At 39.4% G+C, this 16,545-nt stretch overlaps 1 protein-coding gene across 5 annotated transcripts in view; it reads right to left on the bottom strand.

Moving 5' to 3' along the window:
• UBN2 (ubinuclein 2) overlaps nucleotides 1-16,545 on the bottom strand; it is an 88,638-nt gene that overhangs the window by 62,462 nt on the left and 9,631 nt on the right. The gene's annotated exons all lie outside the window — the stretch shown is intronic.

Here is a 16,545-nt window from a genome sequence, read left to right as displayed (position 1 = left end):
GAAAATATTTGCAAATGAAGCAACTGACAAAGGATCCATCTCCAAAATATTCAAGCAGCTCATGCAGCTCAATATCAAAAAAAACAAACAACTCAATCCAAAAATGGGCAGAAGACCTAAATAGACATTTCTCCAAAGAAGATATACAGATTGCGAACAGACACATGAAAGAATGCTCAACATCACTAATAATTAGAGAAATGCAAATCAAAACTACAATGAGGTATCACCTAACACTAGCCAGAATGGCCATCATCAAAAAATCTACAAACAATAAATGCTGGAGAGGGTGTGGAGAAAAGGGAACACTCTTGCACTGTTGGTGGGAATGTAAAGTGATACAGCCACTATGGAGAACAGTACGGAGGTTCCTTAAAAAACTAAAAATAGAACTACCATATGACCCAGCAATCCCACTACTGGGCATATACCCTGAGAAAACCATAACTGAAGAAGAGTCATGTACCACAATGTTCATTGCAACTCTATTTACAATAGCCAGGACATGGAAGCAACCAAGTGTCCATCGACAGATGAATGGATAAAGAAGATGTGACACATATATACAACGGAATACTACTCAGCCATAAAAAGAAATGAAATTGAACTATTTGTAGTGAGGTGGATGGACCTAGAGTCTGTCATACAGAGTGAAGTAAGTCAGAAAGAGAAAAACAAACACCATATGCTAACACATATATATGGAATCTAAAAAAAAAATGGTTCTGAAGAACTTAGGGGTAGGACAGGAATAAAGACACAGACCTGAGGAGAACAGACTTGAGGACACGGGGAAGGGGAAGGGTAAGTTGGGATGAAGTGAGAGAGCGGCATGGGCATATATACACTACCAAATGTAAAACAGATAGCTAGTGGGAAGCAGCCGCATAGCACAGGGAGATCAGCTCGGTGCTTTGTGACCACCTAGAGGGGTGGGATAAGAAGGGCGGGAGGCAGACGCAAGAGGGAGGAGATATGGGGATATATGTATACGTATAGCTGATTCACTTTGTTATACAGCAGAAACTAACACAACGTTGTAAAGCAATTATACTCCAATAAAGATGTTAAAAATAAATAAATAAATAAAACTAAGAACAACAACAAAAAACCTGTTAGAAGAATTTCCAAATGATTTCTGCAGATTAATTCCCCTCAGGAGGTTGAATTTAAGTCCCCTCACACCTTGAATGTAAGTTGTACCTAGGGACGTGCTCCCAAAGAGTACAGTATGACAAGGAGGAGACAAAGTAACTTTACAGTGAAAAACCTAACATTACTCAGCTAGGTGATCAAGGTCAACATCAACAGCGATAACGTCATGTTGATAGCATTACCCTTGACATGATGAGACACAAATGGCACTTTACCTTTGTGGTCTTCCTCTCAAAAGCCTATAACCTCAATTGTAGGCTAACCATGAGATAAACATCATGACAAACTAAACAACAAGAAAAACACCAAACTAAACTGAGGGACATTCTACAAATAACTGACCAGTGTTCCTCAAAGCTGTCAAGATTATCAAAAACAAAAATCTGAAAAACTGGCATAGTCTAGATAAGCCTAAAGAGACATAATAACTAAATGTCATCTGGTATCCTGGTTGGGATCCGGGGACTAAAAAAGGACATTAGGGGAAAAATAGTAAAATTTGAATAAAATGCAGCGTTAATTAATAGTAATGAACCAATGTTGGTTTGTTAGTTGTAACAAATCTACTCTACAAATATAAGATGTTACAGGGGAAAGTGGATGAGAACTATATGGAAACTCTTTATATTTTCTTTGCAAATTTTCTGTAAATCCAAACTAATCTTAAAATTATTTTTTAATGTCCTAGATTTATTTATACACATAGACATACAAGAAAATAAAAAATGAATGTATGCAAAAACTGGTGAAATCTGCAAGACATGACTCTCCTTTGGTTTCAATTCCCATAGTGCATGTCTCTCAATGCAGTGTCACTGGTTCTAATTGGTGAAAGATGGCTGAGTTTTGTGCAACATGGCTCTTAAATGAAAGCAAATTGTTTCATCTTATTTCCATGTAAAGAAATGATCTTTTCCAGTGTTTACGTGAAAAAAAACAAATATGATGGACTTACTGAGAAAAGTCTCCAACATGGTACCATTTACTTTCTAATTAATTTGTAAAGGTAATTCTGACTAAATGCTATGTTTGTATTGCATACTGATGTTAAAAAACCTAATCCCCATAACTATGACTCCAGTTTATGTTTTTCAATGACCAAAACTTCTATTATACCATCACCACCAAGAGGGTCATTTTGGTGTGAGATAAAGTAATGGCTCTCATGTTTTTAGATTTTACAAGTTCCAAAAACAATTTTGGAGACCAACACAGGGTGGCAACCCTTTTATTTTGCTAAATAAGACCACTGAAGGCATAACTCAGAATAAGAACAATGCTTCTCAAGAGACACCAACTGGCAACTTAAACATACCTACACACACATAGACACATGCGCACACACACAAAACGCATGTATATGCTTAAATGCAACACATAAATAAAGTGTCCTTATTTTTTCCATATGCTAGGTCTGCAAGCTGGAACTCTTACACTAGGTTACAGAATTACAGTGAGAATAAGAAGTAAGTAAAGGAAAAAGATATTTGTGTGTTAGAAGTTATTCTACCAAGAAAAAGTAACACACAAGCAGTTAAACACACGAGGGAATGTTTCACCCAAAAAAGAGAGAGAGAGTTCTAATAATATAAAAATCCACAGACAAAAACTAATGAGGAGGACTAGCCCTGTCACATATTAAATATATTTAAAGTTATAGGAGTTAAAATAGATATGACAGGAATACAAGAATGAATTTAATATGAAAAAGGCAACATTACAGCTCAATGGAGAGCAATAAATAAATAAATGGAATTAAAGTAAGACACCAATTTCATCTATCAAATTATAAACTTTTAATTCTGGCAAGATGGAGAAGAAACAGGACTGCTCAAACACTGCTGATAAGAGTTACCAATAAAACCCTTGGAAAGCGATCTGAAAGCATCTGCCAAGAAATTCTGCCATACGCTTACATTTTCTTCTTTTGTCTCTACTATGTTTTCTAAAATTTCTATGAAGTATTAATGCCAAAATGGAAATATACTAAAATAAGTTTTAAAACTCTTCATCATATTTGACTCAATAATTCTACTAAGTTACATAGCTTATTTTGAACTACTACTTCGATTCAAAAGTATCTGTTAAAAATGTATGCTATAGGGCTTCCCTGGTGGCGCAGTGGTTGAGAGTCCGCCTGCAAATGCAGGGGACACGGGTTCGTGCCCTGGTCCAGGAAGATCCCACATCCTGCAGAGCAGCTGGGCCCGTGAGCCATGGCCGCTGAGCTTGCGCGTCCGGAGCCTGTGCTCCACAACAGGAGAGGCCACAACAGTGAGAGGCCCGCGTACCGCAAAAAAAAAAAAAAAAAAAAAAAAAAAAGTATGCTATAGGGACTTCCATGGTGGTCCGGTGGTTAAGTCTCCATGCTCCCAATGCAGGAGGCCTGGGTTTGATACCTGGTCAGGGAACTAGATCCCTCATGCCACAACTAAGAGCCCGCATGCTGCAACTAAAAGATCCTGCATGCCACAACTAACACCCAGCCAAATAAATTAAAAAAAAAAATGTATGCTGTAAAAAGCAATATGTGTAATCTACAGATTCAACACAATCCTTATCAAATTAGAACAAAAATTTTACAATTTGTATGGAAGCACAAAAGGCTCCAAAATGCCAAAGCAATCTTGAGAAAAATGGAGCTGGAGGAATCAGGCTCCCTGACTGCAGACTGTACGACAAAGCTGCAGTTGTAAAAACAGTATGGTACTGGCACAAAAACAGAAATAAAGATCAATGGAACAGGATAGAAAGTCCAGAGATAAACCCATGCACCTATGACAAAGGAGGCAAGAATACAGAATGGAGAAAAGACAGTCTTTTCAAAAAGTGGTACTGAGAAAACTGGACAGCTACATGTAAAAGAATGAAATTAGAACATTTTCTAACACAATACACAAAAAAAACCTCAAAATGGATTAAAGACCCAAACGTAAGACTGGATACTATAAAATTCTCAGAGGAAAACATAGGCTGAACACTCTCTGACATAAATCTCAGCAAAAACTTTTTGATCCACCTCCTAGAGTAATGAAAATAAAAACAAAAATAAACAAATGGGACCTAACTAAACTTAAAAGCTTTTGCACAGCAAAGGAAACCACAAACAAGATGAAACGACAACCCTCAGAATGGGAGAAAATATTTCAAATGAAGCAACTGACAAAGGATCCATCTCCAAAATATACAGATAGCTCATGCAGCTCAATATCAAAAAAAACAAACAACCCAATCAAAAAATTGGCAGAAGATCTAAATATTTCTCCAAAGAAGACATACAGATGGCCAAGAGGCACATGAAAAGATGCTCAACATCACTAATTATCAGAGAAATGCAAATCAAAACTACAATGAGGCATCACTTCACACCAGTCAGAATGGCCATCATCAAAAAATCTACAAACAATAAATGTTGGAGAGGCTGTGGAGAAAAGGGAACCCTCCTACACTGTTGGTGGGAATGTAAATTGGTAGAGCCACCATGGAGAACAGTATGGAGGTTCCTTAAAAAACTAAAAATAGAGCTATAATATGATCTAGCAATCCCACTCCTGGGCATATCTCTGGAGAAAACCATAATCTGAAAAGATACATGCACCCCAATGTTCACTGCAGCACTATTTACAATAGCCAAGACATGGAAGCAACCTAAATGTCCACTGACAGAGGAATGGATAAAGAAGATGTGGTACATATATACAAGAATATTACTCAGCCATAAAAAAGAACAAAATAACGCCATTTGCAGTAACATGGGTGTACCTAGAGAGTGTCATGCTGAGTGAAGTAAGTTAGACAGAGAAAGACAAATATCATATGATCTCACTTATATTTGGAATCTAAAAAAATGGTACAAATGAACCTATTTACAGAACAGAAATAGAGTCACAGATGTAGAAACAAACTTACGGTTATCAAGGGGGAAAAGTAGAGGGGAGGGATAAATTGGGAGACTGGGATTGACATATACAAACTATTATGTATAAAATAGATAACTAATAAGAATCTGCTGTATAATACAGGGAACTCTACTCAATACTCTGTAATGACCTATATGGGAACAGAATCTAAAAGAGTGACAACAAAGACCCAACGCAGCCAAAAATAAATAAATAAATAAATTTATTAAAAGAGTGAATATATGTATAACTGATTCACTTTGCTATACAGCAGAAACTAACATAACATTGTAAATCAACTATACTCCAATAAAAATTAATTTTTAAAAAAAGGAGGGCTTCCCTGGTGGCGCAGTGGTTGAGAGTCCGCCTGCCAATGCAGGGGACGTGGGTTCGTGCCCCGGTCCGGGAAGATCCCACACGCCGCAGAGCGGCTAGGCCCGTGAGCCATGGCCGCTGAGCCTGCGCGTCCGGAGCCTGTGCTCCGCAACCGGAGAGGCCACGACAGAGAGGCCCGCATACTGCAAAAAAAAAAAAAAAAGAAAAAAAAGAAAGCAATATGTTAAATCAGGGGTCCCCAACCTCCAGGCCAGGGACCGGTAACAGGCAGTGGCCTGTTAGGAACCGGGCCACACAGAAGGAGATGAGCAGTGGGTGAGCAAGTGAAATTTCATCTGCTGCTCCCCATTGCTCACGTTACCACCTGAACCAACCCCACCCCCATGTGTCCATGGAAAAACAGCAGTCCCTGGTGCCAGAAAGGTGTGGAACGCTGTGTTAGATGTCAGAAGGAACTTAGATTTAAATATGAAGTCTCTGCCCTAAAGGAAGTTAAAAGAAGATAATCTACTCAACAAATTAACTGAGCACCTACCAAGTGCCAGCCTTCATGGATTTTATATTCATAGTATTGTGGAGAAGGGAAAGATTAAATAATTATAGTAGTAATAAATGGTAAAAAGGGAATTATAGGTGGTACTGGATTTTTTAACAGAAGACCTAATCAAGGCTTTCCTGAGATATTTATGCCCAGACAAGGATGAGTGGAAGTAATCACTTGTGGAAGCCACAGAAAGTGTTGGAACTGGTAAGTAACCTGGTAAGATTAGTGCTTTAACAAAATCACTCTGGCCATTGTGGTGGGGAATGAACACAGTTGGGGAGATGAGTTAGGAAAGAAAAAAATGCAGAGATTTGCAAGAAAGTCACAAGTTAGTGGGGGCATAAAACATATATTTAATTACCAATCATGATAATGATGATGACAGCCACCATCCACCGAGTGCTGACTTTGCATTAGCACCTATTCTAAGTACAACCATATATTATTTCCCATTTAACAAATGGGAAAAACTAAACCTTGGAAAAAACTAATAACTTGTCTAAGCTCATAGAGAAAGTAACAGAGCCAATTTTCAAACTCATGACCATCTGACTCCAAAGTATCATTCTATTAAAAGTCCTGTAGGAGAAGTGATAGAACTTCTGAGGTCATTTTTCCACTCGGAGACACATAAAACTCAATACCAAAACTCAAACCAGTGTTCCTGCTGTCAATCATCTCCAAATTAGCTTCCCCCACTTGACATTTCCATTTTATTAAGTCTATTTTTCTGCCTTAAAACTTCATTATTAACTAAAATTACAAAGGTTGATGACAGCAAGCATTAACAAGGATGTGGAACAATCCAAACTCTCCTACATGCTGCTGCAAAATGATACACCCACTCTGGAAAACAATTCGGCAGTTTCTTATAAAGTTAAACACACACTTATCATGTGACCTAACAATCCCTCTCTTAATATTTCCTCAAGAGAAATGAAGACATATGTTCACACACACACTTGTGTTCCAACGTTAGAGCAGCTTTACTCTTAGCACCCACAAACTGGAAACCATCCAGTGCCCATCACCCAGTAAGTGGATACACAGACTGCGGTACATCCATACGCTATGCAGCAATAAAAAGGAAGGAACCACTGATAACATGCAAAACATGGGTGCACTTCAAAAGCATTATAATAAGTGAAAGAAGCCATGTACAAAAAGACTATAAGATTCCATTTATAGGAAACTCTAGAAAAAGAAAAAACAAAAACCAAAAATCTACAGAAACATGAAGTAGATCAGAGGTTGCCAGGAGCCAGGGCTGAAGGGGAGAGGATTATCTGTAGAGAGATAAAAGGGAACTTTCTGGGGTGATGAAATTTTTCTATATCATAATTGTGGTAGTGGGTACAGGACTATGTATATTTACCAAAATATACCAAATTATATACCTGAATGAACTGTATTTATTTATACTTCAATAATGATGATTTTTAAAAACGCTTATTATTTCTACTTCAACTCTCTCTCCCCACAAACCTTTGTTCATATGATTATTCACATCGACAGCTTCCTCTCCATTCTAACTGCTGTTGCTTATAATCGTGGCCATTGTTTTTCACTTAAATGTAATGAATGCCTTAATTAGCTTCTCCTTCCTCATACTGATTCTCAATTCATCCTGCCTAATATCTAATATTTCTCTAATTCCCTTGCTCAAAATGCTTCAGAAGCATCCTATTACAAAATATATCCAAAACCCTTAATAAGGCAGTAATTAAATACCTTCTAAATGTTGGCTCAAACCACCCTTCCGACTTTTTTCTTAGGATTTTCTGACTTGAACACTTCAATCCATTCAGTTTATAGATCCACTCTCCTCCCAAGCACACTTGCTTATCTTTCCTCATGCTTCCCCCTTATTGGGAATAATCTCTTATTCCTCTCTGAATTCTCCCACCCTTTACTGCTCAGCCCAAGTTTTGGGGTTTTTTTCTGAAATAAATTTAATTTATTTATTTGTTTGTTTGTTTGTTTAAGGCTACGTTGGGTCTTCGTTGCTGCACACAGCCTTTCTCTAGTTGCGGCATACGGGGGCTACTCTTCAATGGGGTACGCGGGCTTCTCATTGCAGTGGCTTCTCTTGTTGGGGAGCACGGGTTCTAGGTGGGTAGGCTTCAGCAGTTGTGGCACACGGGCTCAGTAGTTGTGGTTCACGGGCTCTAGAGCACAGGCTCAGTAGTCGTGGCGCACGGGCTTAGTTGCTCTGTGGCTTGTGGGATCTTCGCAGACCAGGGCTCGAACCCGTGTCCCCTGCATTGGCAGGCAGATTCTTAACCACTGCGCCACCAAGAAAGTCCCTCAGCCCAAGTTGTAAACCTTTTCTCCTGGATGTTTTCTACTCAAAATCACAATGATCTTTTTCTGCTCTCCTAACGTATTTTTTGTCTAGGCACAACTAGCTGCCTAAAAAAGATTTACGTAGGGAAAACTAGAAAAACAAATGGGTTCTGTTTTAATGGGCCCAACAAGACACATGCAGAAGTCCAAGTAACTTATGCGTAAGTAGACAGATTCAGGAACATTTAAGTCTAGGCAAGGCTACCAGTAGTTAACCACAGGAAAAGATAGCAGTTATTAATAGTTCTGAGTCCATATCTAATATATGCAATAAAATGGTTAAATAAGTAAATGTGACTCTTGTCAATGACAGTAACCAAAATGGCTAACGCTTTTACTTAACTATAACAGTATTAATCTGACTAAAATAGGCTCTCAAAATAGGATCTTAGAAGTATAAGCTTTCCCAAAAATCATATCAATTAAAGCATCATAACAATGATAAAGGTATAAATTATATATACTATGACAAATCTATGCAATATTAACAGCCATTTTAAAACAGTGTGGTAGAAGAATATTTAATAATATAGAGGGCAACAAAAGCAGTTCACCAGATGTTACGTATAGTTCAGGCTATTCACAGAAAAGGTAATAGTGATGTTCACTAAGCATCTGAAAGTGTTCAACCTAACTGGTAATCATGGAGACAACATTAACATAACAAGATACTGCTTTTTCAACTATCATACAAATAGTAGGATCTCATTTAAGAAAAACACAACAATATACATCTACAGCTATATATTATATATATAATGCTCAAAGAATTGTAACACGTAGATAACCATGACCATTACCAGTGTGGAAGGGATAAAACTGGAGGCAGTGGTGAAGGAAGACTTTGGCTTAATATGTATATTTGAATTTGTTTTTAATAACTGGAATGTGTTCATGTAATACTCAAGTGATTAAAAAAAGTGCAAGAGAGGACGTACATAAGCTCATATGCATTTTTAAAAGCCCTAAAAGGGTACACATCAAACTATTAACAGTGGTTATGCCTGGAAGTGGGCTTAGAGATGATTAGCTGATTTTTATTTTCCTCTCTGTTTATCTGTATTTATATATTCTTTTATAGTGAAAAAAATCTTTGAAATATGTAAATGCTTACATATACATAGATCTCTTGGGCAAGAAACTCAGTGATTATTTCTGAGAAGGGAGCTGATTAGCTGGGAGTTAGGGGTAGGAGGTAGATTTACTTTTCATTATTTTATCTTTTGTATCTTTCAAATTTTTATTAAGTGCATGTACTACCCATTCAAGGAATTTTTTTTTCTTAGGTCTGGACCATCAAATGTTCAACATCATTTACTGTTTGACTCCTTATACGGTTCTGCTTCCCAGGCCCACTGCAGGGAGAGTTTTGGATAAACTATATGCGACACACCCATGCCCATGGTGGTTCTTTCTTAAATCCCTCTCCACTAGCCAGGGTTACATTGTCTTTGCTCTACCAAATACTGGCTTGCTGCCAAAGCATTACTGTTGGCACATCCCAGTTCCCTCCTGCATCACAGAGGCCAACAGAGCACAGTTTTTCTGGCCTCGGATTACTTTTCTTCACCTTCTGGCCTTACTGGGAAAACTCCAAGTCCCCGGCCTGCCCTCTGCCCTACCTTCCTTTTTCTATTCTCCAGCTTACAATTCTCTAGTTCCCCAATTATGCTGAAATCCAGTGATACGCAAATGATATAAAGTGGAGCCAAATTTTTGACAGTTGCCAAAAAGGCACAAACCAGTTAATCCACAAAAAAAAAAAAAAATTTTTTTTTTTTTTTTGGCCGCACCATGCGGCTTACAGGATCTCAGTTCCCCAAGCAGGGACTGAACCCAGGACCACAGCAGTGAAAGCCAGGAATCCTAACCACGAGGCAACCAGGGAATTCCTTTTTTTTTTTTAAATCCACAAATATTAAAATTCACCTAAAGGAACTCAAGACAGATTGGCAAAGGACTATATTATCACGTCTTCCCTACTGGGCCTATGTTGAGTTGCTGTCTTTTTCAGCATCTGTGGCAAAAATACACTCTGCAGTAGCATCAAAGTCTGCCTTGATAAATTCTCTGGCCTCCTCCAGTTGTTGATGTTACAGTTTACACAATAAATGCATCTTATAGAAATACAAATTTTATTTTCCAAATTTAAAAAACCCTTGAATTTTGCTACATCTAAAATGAAGAAACCCCTTTAAATCTACTCCCCTAGGGCACTAGTTCACACACTATGACTCAGAAAAAAACTAGCTTACTGAGTCATTAGTACCTGCTTTAACCTGATAATCAGTGTTTCAAGCCAATGAAGTCCTATTACACTGTAACACTAAAATGGAAAACAAACAACAAGTGTTCTTAGTACGGGACCCCCTATTGCCTTCAGGTAATAAGAAAGCTAACTAATAACAAGCTTTCATTGATCACCTGTGGAAGACAGAAGAATCATGACACTGCTAAGACTCTAGTCTGATAACTGAGAAGAAAATATCTGCTGGTCACAAAGCTTCCTGTTTGTTCCAGCCCTGTCACAACCTTATCTTCTACCTTTACTAATTTTCTTAACCTACCAATAGAAAAGGGTAGAGATTTAAGTCAGTGGAAAGACAGTCAAGAGCTGACTTAACAGCACAGAAATACTATACACAGATTTCTATAATCACCACTTACGGATACAAAACCTTCCTCCCAAATACCCTAAAACTGCTGATTCTCAACTGTTCCTAAGGGACTGAAGGAAGATGAAGAGAATTTATTTAGCTCAAAGAAGCCAAGGACTTAAAAGGGCATGTCATGGCAAGCAATTACAATTGATAACTGCACTAAAGAAACAATTATTTGAGTGGAGAAGTCTCCCTCGCCCTTTAAAAAATCACACCCCTCAGACTGCTTTGAAAGGTTACTATTTCCCATTTTTATTGTATTTGTAGGACTACACTATTACTGGCCAACAGAACCTAAATACACTGGTATTTGTGCTTTGTAAGTAGAATTTATTTTGTGGTGGTATTTACAAGTTGGCCCAAACTGCTTTACCCAAAGCCCTACCAAGTTGATCCTTAGAGACCAGACCTAACATAATGCTCAAACAAAGAGAGGAAAACCAGCCCAGGAAGTTCCCAAGGACGCTCTACTGCCTCAGCAACTGTGGATGATCATCTAATAATATGAATAACAGATGGAATTCTTAAAATTCCCAGATAGGGTGCATAAATGCTTTCTAACATCCACTTATATCAGTCTCATATTTGAGGATACTTTTCAAACAATTCATAATTATTTTAAGTATAAAAATATTTTTCCTTTCCACTCAGTTGAGTAGTATATATCATGAAGAAGCCAATTTCATTGGAAATTATACAGTTATTCCAAGATATTGCCATCCTTTAAAAAATAACTGGACAGGGCTTCCCTGGTGGCGCAGTGGTTGAGAGTCCGCCTGCCGATGCAGGGGACACGGGTTCGTGCCCGGTCCGGGAAGATCCCACATGCTGCGGAGCGGCTGTGCCCGTGAGCCATGGCTGCTGAGCCTGCGCGTCCGGCTCCGCAACGGGAGAGGCCACAACAGTGAGAGGCCCGCGTACCGCAAAAAAAAAAAAAAAAAAAAAAAAAAAAAATAACTGGACAAAATCAGTTTTAAGAGCCATACCAAAAGAAAATCAAGACTTTTTATAAATATACTTTGTTTTTGATTAAAAACAGAGTTAACTCTATTTCATCAAATGCCTTATTTGTAAAACTGCTCAAAATGACTTTTAACTCATCAAATCTACCCTTATCCTCCCTTTTATTTATTTATTATTATTTTTTTTTTGGCTGGGTTGGGTCTTCGATGCTGCGTGTGGGCTTTCTCTAGTTGCGGCGAGTGGGGGTACTCATCGTTGTGGTGCGTGGACTTACTGCGGTGGCTTCTCTTGTTGCAGAGCACGGCCTCTAGGCACACGGGCTTCAGTAACTGCGGCACACGGGCTTAGTAGTTGTGGCTCGCAGGCTCTTGAGCAGAGGCTCAGTAGTTGTGGAGTACGGGCTTAGCTGCTCCACAGCATGTGGGATCTTCCCAGACCAGGGATCAAACCCGTGTCCCCTGCATTCTTAACCACTGTGCCACCAGGGAAGTCCCTATCCTCCCTTTTAAAATAAATACGAAGCTACTTAGGGCTCTGAGAGTCCAAAATCACAAAGAATTAAGCATCAAAGGTGGTACTATCAAAGGTGGTATTCAAAGTCTATGTGGTGTACTAAGCAGATTTTAAAGTCATAATGTGATTTTATACATGCTAATAAATGCCTGGCAGAAGTACATGTCTTCCTGTTTAGAGAGTCATTCAGATTCAAGCAGTATTAACTGCGATGTATCAGGTATTGTGTTAAGCACTTTCATTTAGATTATGGAATTTATATCCAATTCTAGGATAGCATGATCTTTCAAGATGGCTGGGGTAACACAGTGAGAAAAATCACTAAAAGAAATCTGCCAGCCACCATAGGTTATCCTATGCCCTAGAAGGCTTAGAGAACAAGTCTACACCCATCAAACCAAACCTCATTCCCTGATCTACCGTATACATGGCCTCGGAAAAACATACACAACCTAGAAACCACCTAAAAACGGAACTGGACAGTAGGATATTTAGTCTCCACATTTGGAGCCTTAAAACTGGGAATGAGGAAAGTCACGGGGGCCTCTTTAAACTGTATCCTCCTTCCTTCCTGCAGTAACCAACAAGACAAGTGTCAAATGTCAAAACTCGGACTTAGCTATTTATTAAGATTTATGTACAACAACCAATTTAATATACTCTAGGTAAAAGTAAGTGCTGAATACTTATACTGCTCTGTTCCCTAAAGAACATTTAGCAATTGGTGCTGAATACAGTGTCACATTACCTGAAGAGTAACATAACAGGAAATATGACATAGACAATAAAAATAGGACAGAATGGGGGAAAAAACACAAACCAACCATTCAATACAGGGTTCTATACTCTCCATAATTTCTGCTATCACCAAAGCTGTCTCAATCCTCTTCCACAAGCAACTGCTGCAGGATAAGGCACATCCTATACTCCACAAGTAGCCTTCCCTTCTCCCTCAGGTGGCCGCTTGCTCCCCCTCACTCAACTCTCCAGCACAAGCAACAGCTAGATATACTAAAGACCACAAAAAGCCCATAAACTTGCCTCTCAGGCCTTCCAGTAAAACACAGAATTTATCACTAACATCACTCTTGGACGCAGCCACATCTCAATGCATCCAATATTTTTTTTTAAACTATACATGTAAGATTTATTTTATACTTTCCACCTCCTTGGTCACTGGACCTGTTATTACATTTGTCAATTTTCTGAGATCAAGTTGCATCCCATTTTTCTCCATATCTGGAAACCCCCAATTGAGTTTAACTTGCTCCATTCTCTGAAACTTCCTACAAACGCACGCTCCTCCACAATGGAAATGGTACCCGCCCCCACATGTACCACCAACCACTCTGCTCACAGACGAGAAAGGGCAGAATGTAAAAGTAGATGAACTGATGACTTAAATATATTAGGAAAAAAATAGTGAAGCAAGTACACAAAGGTCTCAAACAAAAGCTTGAGAGCCGAATCTGACCCACAGAGGGACATTTTGTTTGGCCCAGTAGGTGTTTTAGTTAGAAGCCCACATTTAAAAGTAAGATATAATCAGATTTCCCTGGTGGTGCAGTGGTTAAGAATCCACCTGCTAATGCAGGGGACACGGGTTTGAGCCCTGGTCTGGGAAGATCCCACATGCTACAGAGCAACTAAGCCCGTGTGCCACAACTACTGAGCCTGTGCTCCAGAGTCCATGAGCCACAACTACTGAAGCCCGTGAGCCTAGAGCCCATGCTCCGCAACAAGAGAAGCCCATGCACCGCAACGAAGAGTAGCCCCCGCTCGCCGCAACTAGAGAAAGCCCGCGCGCAGCAACAAAGACCCAATGCAGCCAAAAATAAATAAATAAATTTATTTTAAAAAAAAAAAGTAAGAGATAACAGAGTAAAATCCAGATTTCAGCCTTCTTTTGAGAAATGGAAAGATCTGGCAACCCTAAGCCCAAATTCCTACAAAGTAACACAGGCTGGAACTGAGTAGCAATGTCCCCTTTAGAGCACGCACTGTCCCCTGTTTGGAACAATCCCCCACCTTTATTGTCCATCTGGCTTGCTTCACTGATTAATCAGGGGAAACTGGGGACATCTGAATTTGCTACTCCTGAATTTCAGGCACTAACGTAACTAAAGGACAGTAAACAATAGGTCAGTAAATATCTTCATTTGTTGCTTAACAGTGATCTTTTGTGAGAGCCTAGGATTGGACAAGGTCTCTTCTCCCAGGCGACTTCTGGCTGATGATTTTCTTTTTTTTTGGCTGCGTTGGGTCTTCACTGCTGCGCACAGGCTTTCTCTAGTTGTGGCGAGCAGGGGCTACTCTTCATTGTGGTGCACGGGTTTCTCATTGCAGTGGCTTCTCTTGTTGTGGAGCACGGGCTCTAGACACGTGGGCTTCAGTAGTTGTGGCACGCGGGCTTAGTTGCTCCACAGCATGTGGGATCTTCCCAGATCAGGGCTCGAACCCATGTCCCCTGCATTGGCAGGTGGATTCCTAACCACTGCACCACCACGGAAGTCCCAGCTGAGGATTTTCTTAAAGGGCTCCAAATAATCTGTTGTAGTCTTTAGGAAGACCACAATAGTTAAGAATATGTAAAAAGTGACTGGAGGACGAAAAATAAAGGCTACTTGGAATAGAATGCCTGAACTAAAAGATCAAAATCAGTGGAGTCATCAATTAAAAGAGGTTAAAACCACATAGATGTTTACATAAAAAGAATTTATGACAGGTACAGAATAAAAGCAATTCTCTACAAGAATGATATGTTTTAATTTCTGTTTTATGCAATGAAGTAATTCACTGCATTGGTCTAGCCCTTGGGATAATCAAGAGGCCTGGTTAATATATCTGCCCGGGCTTCGCTGGTGGCTCAGTGGTTAAGAAGCCACCTGCCAATGCAGGGAACATGGGTTCAAGTCCTGGTCCAGGAAGATCCCACATGCCGCAGAGCAACAAAGCCCATGAGCCACAACTACTGAGCCTGCACTCTAGAGCCCATGAGCCACAACTACTGAGCCCACGTGCCACAACTACTGAAGCCCACACGCTTAGAGCCCACGCTCCACAAGAGAAGCCATGGCAACGAGAAGTCCCTGCACCGCAATGAAGACTAGCCCCCAATCACCACAACTTGAGAAAGGCCACGTGCAGCAACAGAGACCCAACACAGTCAAAAATAAATTAATTAATTAAAAAAAAAACATAAACACACACACACACACACACACACACACACACACACACCTGGCTGCCTGGAAGGGAGAGAAAAATATTAGGTGTTTTAATGTCTATTCTTTTGCAGAATTAATCAGTTACTTGCTACCTCTTTAAATAAATTATTTTTCAGAAAAGAAAAGAAAGAATGATATATTTAAGTGACTGAACAGCATTTCACATTTAGATAGCACTTTAAATATTTCAAACACTAATAATCTATTTTTCATCTTATTTTGACAAAACCCTTGTGCTATAAAGTTGACTAAGCAGACCTTATTTTCCCCTCACACATACTAAAGCATAAAAAAACCAAGAGCCTTCACTAAGGTCACCTAGCTAGTTATGGCAAAGAGAGGATCAGAATCTAGCTCCATTAACTCATAATCCTGGGCTCCTTCCACTACAATATATTGCTGCTGGTGCATCTCATCCATTGCTAGCCTACAAAGGGTAGAAAGGAGGTTGAAAGTATCCATTCAAGTCTCCAAAATTCCTTCCAATTTCAAGAATGGGACTTCTACTCACTTTCAGGTCCCCAAAGGAGAGTCATTCATTTCCATAGGCCACTGCTTGGCCCTGAATTTGTGTGTCATATGTATGTTTTGTCTTCCCAATGATTTTGAAAGTTTCTCCAGGAGGCGGCAAATACCATGTCTCTTTGTATGTCCAACAAAAATGCTCAAATGTTTTATTATTTATATACAAAATTTAACAAATAACTCCATCTCTCGTTCCAAGAAACAAAGGGCTAGAAGTAACCTTAAGCGATTTTCAGAAATAATGACAAGGGGGGCTTCCCTGGTGGCACAGTGGTTAAGAATCTGCCTGCCAATGCAGGGGACACGGGTTCGAGCCCTGTTCCAGGAAGATCCCACATGCCATGGAGCAACTAAGCCCGTGCGCCACAACTATG

This window comes from Pseudorca crassidens, chromosome 8 (assembly GCF_039906515.1).
Source record: "Pseudorca crassidens isolate mPseCra1 chromosome 8, mPseCra1.hap1, whole genome shotgun sequence".
NCBI lineage: Eukaryota > Metazoa > Chordata > Mammalia > Artiodactyla > Delphinidae > Pseudorca > Pseudorca crassidens.
This window is presented reverse-complemented; position numbering and strand designations above follow the sequence as displayed.